This window comes from Dipodomys ordii, unplaced genomic scaffold, assembly GCF_000151885.1.
Source record: "Dipodomys ordii isolate 6190 unplaced genomic scaffold, Dord_2.0 Scaffold27, whole genome shotgun sequence".
Classification (NCBI taxonomy): Eukaryota; Metazoa; Chordata; class Mammalia; order Rodentia; family Heteromyidae; genus Dipodomys; species Dipodomys ordii.
In genome coordinates this window covers 3296447-3307599 of record NW_012267243.1, presented here as the reverse complement: position 1 = coordinate 3307599, position 11153 = coordinate 3296447, and positions in this window count along the sequence as shown.

Below are 11153 nucleotides of genomic sequence, written 5' to 3'. Positions count from 1 at the left end.
TACCAAGCCAAACCACACCGCCCTGAAATTAACCTCCCTCTCTCTGTGCCCCTTCTTGGCTGGCCCCTACTCTACAAGAGGCAGCCCATTTCCACTCTCCATCCCCCACCAGTGCCAAGCACACCACTCCCCACTTCTTAATGAGAAATTTCCACCTCCTCCGCCTCCCCAAACGTGCAGAATTCCAACCCTGTGCTGCTGCTGCCTCTCACCTGGTTTTTCCTCCAGCAGAAACTCACCTCTCTTTCTCATCCATCACCTAGCAACTTCCCCCTACTTGTATCTGTGATGGAGTGGGACTTTTCCCTTTGTTCTGCCCGATCATCCCTATTTTCTGTCTCTATTCCAGTTAAACTCCCCAGTCTCTTTACCCACACGGAGCTCCATGCCGTCTTTTTCTCTGGCCCATAAAACAGTGCTTGCCCTAAAACAGTGTGTCTTCAAAAGTGTTGCATCCTCAGCATCACCTCGGAATGTATTGGCCATGCCAATCAATTCTCAGGCCCCACCCAGGCCTACGGCATCAGAAACTCAGGATGGAGCCCAGTTGCCAGGAGATTTGATACATGCATACTAAAGTTTGCAACCTGCTTTGGGATAAAGCTTGTCTTCTGTTCACTGTCTCTAGACACCAGAGTCTCAAAGACTGAGTCTCCATTTCTGCTCAGCCACTAGCTCCACAAACACTTGACCTTGGCTACAAGTTGTTTCTAAAACCTGTGTCTGCTACCTAGCAGACATTTCTGCAGAAAAGGGTGGCTTTATGATTAAAGTAATAGATTTCATTTGTTAACCTTTTAAAATGTATAAAGCAAAGCCAGATGTGATGGCCCATCACCAAAGTCCAGCACTCAGGAGGCTGAGGCAGGAGGATCACAATTTCAAGGCCAGCCTGAGCTACCCAGCCAGACTCTGTCTCAAGTGTAAACCATCTTGTATAAAGCATTTCTACATATTGTCGTTCAACTATCCCCTGCCACAGTCAGAGAGGGTGTTGTTATTCCCAAATTACAGACAAGAAAAAGGGCAGCTAGACATGATAAAGGATCTTCTTCAAAATAACACAGAACACAAGTGGCAGCACAAGGACCAGAATCGTGTCTAATGACGCTAACGAAAGTGCTTTCTCTACCATATCGCTCGGATCTTTCTGAGCAGAGAGTGATGCATAACCTATATTTTGACGGTGAAACAGTTTTGCTGCAACTATTCATTGATTCTTGGGCAAAATAAAAATGTTAGTGCTCCCTCCGCCGTGACTCATTGTCTCTCCTGATAATGTCCACAGTGCTCTTATCTCAGGCGGTGCATACAAAATGAGATTCAAAAGGAAAGTTTTCCATTCATTGTAACTCATGTCTTAAACCCTGCTGCTAATCCAAATTAATTTAGAGCCTAAGCCAAAAGAGAACCTTTTACTTCTGGACCTTTTCCTGATACACTGTACCATAATGGAGGTGAGAGAGGAAAGTTCATTGGCAAACATTTCACTAATCCATGGTGGATTTATGAGGTGACCATATATTTATATAGGTGACTATATATATATATATATATATATGGTTAATGTTTAATAAGCATTTAGTATGTGCTAGACAACATGCTCAACATTACACTTGAGTTATCTTATTTAATTCTCACCACAAACTGACAAGATCATCACCTTTATCAGCCTCCTTTAGAGGTGAAAAAACAAAAGCAAAGACAAAACAAGTCATTGTCTCAAAGTGACAGAGCTAATGTCTGATCCCTCCCTCTAACACAAAAGTAGTAACATCATGGCACTCTTCAACCAGTGCTAAAATGGTGAGGTACCACCTCCTCCCAAGCCTCATGTTGCCAAATCTGCTGTCCAGGATGGAAAAGCCCGGAGGCTGGGGGAGAGGGCAGGGCTGCAGATGAGCCCCAGTCTCAAGTGGGAGCTGATCGATACTAACCAGGCATCAGAATCCCCAATTAGCTTTCAGAAAAATAATATAGTCACAGGAAGTCAATAAGTCAAATGCTTAAGAAAAGATAGATTAATAAAATGGTAAAGGAAGGAACGAGGGAAGAAAGAGTATGGGGCTGCTAGTGTGCGCCATGTGCGTATATCCCATGAGGAAAAGGGGAAAATTCAAACGACTTCAAACATGTTTACCCCAACACTCCTCAACAAGAAATAACCCCAAAGCTGCCCCCCCTCCCCCGCCCCCCGCCCGTGGGAGAAACACAGATCCAACACCAGTCCCATCCACTGGAGGATTCTAATGGAATCTTTCACAGGGAGAAAACCTCTAGGAAGAAGATGAAGCTAAACTCAAAGTAACACATTCTAGCTTGGTTTTCTCTGCTAAAGGAAGGAGTCAGAAGAAGGAAGGTAATCCGGTTTGGAGCATTGAGAGGTGGGGAGGGATAGCAGAAACTCATCCAACGTGGACTCGACATCCCTGGGCTGAGCCCTAGCCAGAAAACTCCAGTTCTGGATTCTTTTCTGGCTGGGCTCCTGACTTGCTGGCTGAAAATCTAGGTCTGAGATATCTTCACTGTCTGGCGATGATTCCTGGTTTCTTCCCCAGGAAAACTCTGATGACAAGCCATGCTCAAAACTGCCCTCACCACTGCCAACCACTGCCTGCTGAAAATCAGGGCTTTCGGTCCTGCTTCTTTCTTAGGGAGCATTTCAGGCTGCTCGTCCAGAGCTCTGCTGGACAGCTCCAGGAGCCTCAGGCGGGCAGCTCCAATGTATCCTAAAGCAACATCTCTCCTCTCCCATGCCTGCAGGGCCCCTCCTTTCCTCCATGATGTCACTTTATCCTAGTCACTCGGGGTAACAAGTGCAGATATTTCTGGCTTATTTTTCTCCATTCTTCTTGACTTATGAATCCCAGCATTCTATTTCTGCAGTACTCTTTAACTTCATCCATGGGCATTGCCTGTCAAAGGTTATTCATCCTGCAGCACAGCGCCTGTCCTCCCCCTTGAGTGATGGATCCCCTGCTCCATTCCTCCACCCCACCCCCACCTGCCTGCAAGCCTTTTACAACATGATTCCAATGTCAGCCACCCACTGAATAGACACCATAAAGTAGATCGTCTGTGTAATCATCTCTGATGGGCTCTGTTGCAGCTCCTTGCATTGTCTGACTATCAGCTGGTCCCATTTATGTATCCAACTTCATAGTCCAATGCTCATTCTCCCCCTCCCATATCCTCTCTTCCTGTCTCTCTCTCTCTTCCTCTCTCTCTCCCTCTCTCTGCCTGCCTCCCTCTCTCTCCTCTCTCTCTTTCTCTCTCATACACACACACACACACACACACACAGACACACACACACCTGATTCCTTCTATTTATAATGTCCTCCATCCTAAGTCTACCAGCTCCTGTTCCAAACCCATTACTTCCCAGCTAAAAATTCTCCTTCCCAGGCTTTATCAGAACACCTTCCATCTTCAATCCAAAGGATCCTTCCCACCTTGCTGTATGATTCTGACAGCCTACATCTCAGTCTTAGTTGGTCCTTCTGATTTGGGGTTTCTGATCCTCCAAACTGATTATCCATCCCAAAAGACAGACCTGTGACTTATCTCCTTGCTGTCAATTCTCCTTGCCTCATATGGAGCAGGTGTTTAATACGTTGAGTGAATTTAATTTTGAGTTCACAAAAACAAAGATAACCAAGCATATAGCAGAAAAACACATTAGACATCCACAGTCTCCTGATCAGGATGGAAGTGGACTGAATGCTAAGGGATTTCCTGGTGAGCCAGACAGGTACAGAGGGCTTCTAGAAACTATCACAACAGCCCAACCAGTACAGAAGGGAATTAATCAGGAGCAAAAGAAGTACCTGGCATCACTACACAGGCCATGAACACGTAATTAAATTGAAGATAAAAGGAATTAAATCCTCAATATAATACTTTAAAAAGCCATGATAGTAGAAGAGGTGGTTTATTGCCAAAAACCTCCTGTGTATTTATAACATCAACATACCACCTAGGATAGCACCCCATTAAAAGCTTTTAATAAAACGGTCATTTGTGATATTAGATTGGAATTCTGGTCAGCATGTTCAAGCTCCTCCACAAATCTTTTAAAAGCAATTTCCACTTTGTAGCTTCCTAGTAACAGTAGAAACATGAATCAACATACCCTGCATTGATTTGGGGTTTCCATGGAGACTGGAAGGACACAGGGAAGGGCAGGACAGAAAGAGGCCACTTGGCCCAAAATTCTACTTTAAAAAATGCATCTCACTGTCATTCCTCTGAGCATTAGCAGCCTCATTTCCTGTTCATCAGTTCAAGCATTCAGATATTTAATTTGTAATAACCCTTCTAAGGAACATCAGAGGGGCAACGAGAAAGGTCAGGAGCTAGTGCAGGAGACCCATGAGGTTTGAAAGAAAACCAGAGACGCTCAGGATTTGGAATCTGGGGAGAAAAAAAAAAAAAAAGGTCTTCCATTCCAACTTTCTCATTCACTAGCTATGTGACACAACCTATCTTTACCTGCTCTGTGGTCACTAACTCACAAAACCATGAGCCAATAACACCTTTGCCCTGTCTAATTTCCAAGGTAGATACAAGGGAGAAATGTGAAGTTCTGTAAAATGTTTCATAAATTCCAGTATACTGTTCCCTATTATAATAATATTTGGAGATGATCTTCGCTTCCTAAAATTTCAATGGAATTTTACCAACAAATAAATAAAGGAGGGGGGGTTGATTTTTGATGCAGAGCAGACAGAATTGGAAGGAAAGCCCAGTGAGTCTGACTACCCTAAATTTTAATCCTAGCTCTGTAATGTTACAAATCTGCAGCTGTGGATAAGTTACTTACAGTGAGTATTGTTTTTATCAGGAGTAAAGTAAAGATAAGAATGGTACCAATATCCTAGGCTCATTAAAAGGATTAAGAGAGATGAGAGAATAGGTTGTTCACCACAGTCATTAACAAGTGGCAAATGACTCATGTATGTGAGTGTGTGTGTGTGTGTGTGTGTGTGGCAAATGACTCGTGTGTGTGTGTGTGTGTGTGTGCGTGTGTGTACTCTCCTATAGCTTATTCACTCAAGGCTAGTGCTCTACCACTTGAGGCTCAGCTCCACTTCTAGCTTTTTGGTAGTTAAGTGGAGATAAGACTATCACAGACTTTCCTGCCTGGGATGGCTTTGAATCATGCTCCTCAAATGTCAGCCTCCTGAGTAGGAAGGATTACAGGTATGAGCCACCAGTGCCCAATACAAAGGACTTTTAATAAAGGAAGCCATCTTTATTTTACTATTGACTTTATCAATTTGTTTTGCCATCTGTAAAATGGGAAGATAATTCCTATGGTCTCTCTATTGGCAGAGGGATTTCTTGAATATCTGTTCTGACACTAAGCTGTTTGGGAATGGGAGCTATAATGGTAGAACATAATAATTTAAAGATTCCCTTTTTTAAGTCACTGTTCCTTGAAATGGCACAGACATTCATAACGCATTTGTGCGCATTTTAGAGTGCTCGTCTCACTGGAGGGAGGCCCTTACCTTTTAAGTCTGTCACCATTCTGATTTTCTTTCTTCCTCTTGGACCTTCATTAGCCTCCTTATTACTCAGTAACTGTCCTTTTTCCTATATTCACATATTTTTTTTATCCTCCCCCTCTAGCTATCTTTAGAAAGAACTTTAAAGTTAAACTTTGGGGGCTTAGTTACTAGACTTACAATTGCCATTTAGAGCAATGATATAACTAACTGGTATAGCAACACTGAGGAAACTGACATCAAATCAGGAAACAAGATTACACAATACTGCCTCTCAGACAAAGTTGTTGGTGCTGATAAAAACAAACCTCTCCCAAATAACCATCAAACAAAGAAAATGCATGGAGTTTATGCCAGATTTTGATTCAAATGAAAAGTAACAAATTTTTCTGAGCCTGGTAGTGCATGTCTGTAATCATGTAACACTTAGGAGATAGAGGTAGGAAGGTGGCAAGTTCAAAGCCAGTCTGGGTTATATAGCAAAACTCTGTCCCATAGATAGATAGATGCAGAGAGAGAGAGACAGACAGACAGACAGAGACAGAGACAGACAGAGACAGAGACAAATTTTGAGCACTGATTAGATATTTAATAATCATTGGAAATTTAATACTCATCTGATGGCCCTTCCCCATATCTCTTTTGGTGGCTACATCTCTGCCCACCCTATTCAGAAGATTTTCCCTTCTCTTTTTTTTTTTGTCAGTCATGGGGCCTGAACTCTGGGCCTGGACGCTCTTCCTCAACTCTTCAGCTCAAGGTTAGCGTTCTACCACTTGAGCCACAGCGCCACTTCCAGCTTTTTCTGCTTATGTGGTGCAAGAGAATCAAACCCAGAGCCTCATGCATGCAAGGCAAGCACTCTACCACTAAGCCACCTTCCCAGCCCCTTCCCTTCTATTTAACCTTAGCTTCCTGCCTTCCTTCTTTACATTTTTTTTATTATTATTTTTTTGGGTCTGGTCGTGGGGCCTGAACTCTGGGCCTGGGCGCTGTCCCTCAGCTCTTCAGCTCAAGGCTAGCGCTCTACCACTTGAGCCACAGCGCCACTTCCGGCTTTTTTCTTTTTGCTTATGTGGTGCTGAGGAATCGAACCCAGGGCCTCAGGCATGCAAGGCAAGCGTTCTACCACTGAGCCACCTTCCCAGCCCTTTCCTTCTTTACATGATGCCTGGTATCCTTGCCTGTACTCCTACATGCACGGGGTATATGGACCATTTCTCCAAATTCAGCTCCTCTCCCAATTATGTAGACCATTGTGGCCTCTGGATTGCTAGACACACCAGTACAAGCAAGGGAAATCTACATCTCATCAAACGCATTGCATCTCCTGTCTCCCTGAGCCATTTTATCTGACATCCCCACTCTACCCCCCTAGCCTCCTCCCCTCTCCCCTACCACCACTCAGCACATACTTTAGACCCTAGCTCCCCCTGGAATTGCTGGTTATCAATCTCTGAGACTGCTCCTCCACTGGCTGGGTCACTCAAGCCAGGACAAATCCTACTGATTAACTCTCTTGCATGGATCTCAAATGCATCTTTTTCCTTACATGCCTACTACCCTTGTCCCAGTTCCTGTCCTCATGGCCCTGATTCATGCATGGTCTCTGGCTGATATGCTCACAGTAGTTTGTCTCTGATCCAGCATATATCCTTGAGTTCAACTCCATTCTGCAGTCATGGTCACCTGTTTGAATTATAAATGCATCTGTGCTCTCTTCTCTTACCCTATAAACTCCCCTACGTTGAGCTTAATAGAGATCCTGGAAACATTAAACCCCTATAGTCTGAGCCCTGCCCCCCTTAAGAGTTGTCTACCACTCTCTTTGCATGAGGCTCATGTTCCAACAACTCCATATTGCTAATCTTCTTGGGCCCATACCACAGGGTTCCATAGCTCTCAGCCTTTTTGGTTCTATTCCTTCTTACAAGAGTGGCCTTGAAGCCGGGCGCTGGTGGCTCACGCCTGTAATCCTAGTTACTCAGGAGGCTGAAATCTGAGGATCGCGGTTGAAAGCCAGCCCGGGCAGGAAAGACCGTGAGACTCCTATCTCCAATAAAACCACCAGAAAATCGGAAGTGGCGCTGTAGCTCAAGTGGTAGAGCGCTCGCCTTGAGCTGAAGAGCTGAGGGACAGCGCCCAGGCCCAGAGTTCAAACCCCACGACCGACAAAAAAAAAAAAAAAAACAAGAGTGGCCTTGACCAAAGTTCTACTCAACCTTCAAGCTGAACTTCAAGACTGCTTCCTCCAAGAAGATTCTTCCACCTATTCAAGTGTGTAAGTATTCTCTGTACCTCTTTGGCTCTGCACATATTTCTCTACCTCAACTCCTAGCATAGGAGATACTCTCATCTCTCTTTGCCCACCCACCAGATTCTACGTTTCTCAAGGTCACAGGAAGTATATTCATTTATTCATCTAAGTCTAAAGTATCCTTGTGTGCCAAGCAATGTGCCAGGCATGGATACATGGAATTTCCTATACTTATTATAAAGGATATATTTATCATCTACATCTACACAACTTTTCACAGCTCCCAACACTGACAGGATGCTCAATACGTTTTTGTTGAATTGACCTGAGCCAGCCAATAGTAGGATAAATGAGATCGTGTTTGGGTTGGGAGTAGCATGGTACCCACAGGGGCAACATGGAGTCAAAAAGGTAGCACAGGCTTCAAGGGAGATGACAAGGGTTCAAGCTCCAACGCTTGCCCTTCAAGCTAGGTCCACCTTCACTTAGGATGTCACTTTCTTATCTTTGAAGTCAACAGTACTAAAGCAAGGCCAACTACCTATGCTGTGACAGAAGAATTACTGAGGCAGAGAAGCAAACATGGATTCTAAATGATTTATCCTATGAAAACATAGTCATGTTGAGAGCATCCGTCAAAAAAGGCAAGGGCCATATAGCACAGAGGGCTACATAGGAAAGTCAGTAGGGTGGAAGGTAGGGAGAAAGGAGGACGTGTCTCCAAAGCCTTGGGGCTGTAAGCAGGAGGCACCACCACAATTGAAACGTGGCTGTCTGGTCCTATCTCTCAGTGCCAGGTTATCAATCTCTTTCCCTTCTTAGACAGTAACAAAAGCTTTACCATTTGTTGTCAGGGTCCATAGCTGTTGGCAGAAAGCAGCTTCAACGTTCTCCCCCTCCTCTGAATATAAAATAAGCTCTTTCTAATCCTCCATTTTTAATGACTTCAGGCAATGGCTTTCCTGTCCTCCCTTCTAGCTCCAATCGGACTGGCTACCTAGCTCAGAAAGAAGGGAAAAATCCACAGCCATCAGCAATGGAATTTAGTTGCAACCACACCACGAGGAAATAGTGCCCTGTAGACAGGGACTCAGGGGACAGCTCTCCCACTGGAATCTGCTCTTCAATTCAGAGTCCTCTGGGAAATAAGAGCTCTTAGTGAGCTGCTTTGCATGTGCCAGGTGCACTGGGGGTGGGAGGAGGGGCAAGGGCTGTGTGGGTGCACTCTGATGCACAGAGATGCTGAGCAAATTCTCCCTGGTATGTTATCTTGACAGACAAGGCCCTGGTAGAAATCTACTTTAACCCACTCAGCTCTTCTGAGACCCTCTTCCTTCTAGGATCTTTTGTTGAAAAATTCAAAAGGCTTTTTGGAAATTGCATACAGAAAGTGCTACAAAGATCCTGATGGAAATCTAGACAGTGAATTTCAAAACAGTGAAAATATCTCAAGCTACAAGTAACAGAAGGAAAGCAGGGGGTATTTCCAGTATGTATAGAGGTGTCAGTATTTGGACAAAGAGGAAGCGAGAGTGTATTTAACCGAGAGCCTAGGATGGGACTAGCAGGAAAGAAGTTCCAAACCATAAGGCCATTTTACAGTCACAACTTAGAACTTGACCTTTGAACTTCCTTGAGTTTATGGTTTGCCTGGGAAGTTGGAGGCTGAAACAGCATAATGTAGGGAACACGCCTATCAAAAATTACTAAGTACATCTTAACCAGGGAGGCCATCTTATTCCTTTTAATTGAGTCTCAGAAACCTTGGAAAGTAAATGGAGCACTTTGTTATTGCTCCCATTTCCCAGATCGCCAAAGCAAAGCTGCTCACAGGCCTTGGGCAAGAGGGCCTGAAGCAATTAGGCTAATGGCCCAAGGATGTCACAAATCTAGAGCCTCAGGAGCTTTTTGCATCCCACCAGCATCTCTGCATGTTCAGAAGCTGCTGCTGCTGCCCTTGCCACTGAGATCCACATAGGGTGAAGAACTGGGGGCAGGGAGTCTTAAGGCAAAGTATAATGGGTTGTGCTCAGCCATCCAAACACACGCTTGCTCAGTCTCCTGAGAGTACCTTGCATTAATAACTTGACTGTTGTGGGAAGAATCCATGTTCTCCAGGTCAGAGTTCACTGACCTCTGGGAGAAAGACCTTGAAATTAAGAAATTAACCCCTACACACACCAGAAGGGTGAATTCAACTGAACACAGAATATGACTGTGTTTTCAGGTTCCTTTGTATGTGAGGAACTATGTGAAAGAAACCTTTTTTTTTTTTAAGCAGAAAGGATCTGATACCCAGCTTAACTTGGCCTGATCCTGCCAGCCTCCCTGCCCAGATGCATGCTTTTTTCTGGGAAACCTACACTAAGAATGAGCAGAGAGTGAATGCTTAATAAAAGCTAGGTTACTGGATTGCTTGCTTGTGGGTCCTTCAGTAATACCAATCATTAGCCTAACACTACATTGCTTGTTTAGAACATGTTAACTTTTCCCCAGCACTAATACGATCTCATGACTACAGTATAGCTCCCACTTTGCTGAAACTCCTCCATCCTCCAAGAAAACACTAAAAGTTTTCCAAATATGTTAAGAACAAGTGATCTGATGGGTTAAGCTTTTCCTTGTTATTTCAGTAGAATGTAGAATGCAAACATCCCCAAATCAGAATGTATAAGGACCATAAAGCCAGACTTTCAGTATGCAATCCAACAAGGGGTTGAGAGTTAGTGGCTCTAACACAGAAAGATCCACCCTCTTCCCCCGTGCTCCTATAAAAGTCATCCAGACAAGCCAGCGCTTATTACCTCCTGTAGGTGGTATCTGTGCCCTCACCTTGCTGCTTAGACATGGGTAGCCTTTTACCTGTGCATTTTAATCTCCCTCCAATTCTCTGCATTGGAATGTGTCACCAGTGTTAGTCTCCGGCAGCACTGGAGATCTGCACACTGACACATGCTGTGTTCAGCCAGGCAGCCGAGCAGGTGACTCCTTCTAAATAGCAGCCAAGCAAGAATGTGAATGGAACTAAAGATAAAGGAGGCCATGCCACAGTCCAGATACAATGCAGCCCAGCACCCAGATGGATCCCCTTCTAACCACAAAGCTGCTTTCAAGAGACCTGAGCGGTGGGAGCTGAGAAAGACAACACAAAACAAAAGAGCATTTCACAACCCAGCACCTACTAACTAGGAAGAACAAACTATTCCTGCCCCCTGCTCTGAGGGTAACAGGCCTGCCCTGCTCTGAGAAGCTCTGTGAGAGGGTAAAACGGGAGTCTGCCCCCAACATGTCATACACCTCCCAACAAAACTGGCTCTGCCAGCCATTCCACCGGGCCCTGCTGGAAGCAGCTGCTCTCTCTTACCTGTTTGGGGGTGGGCAGC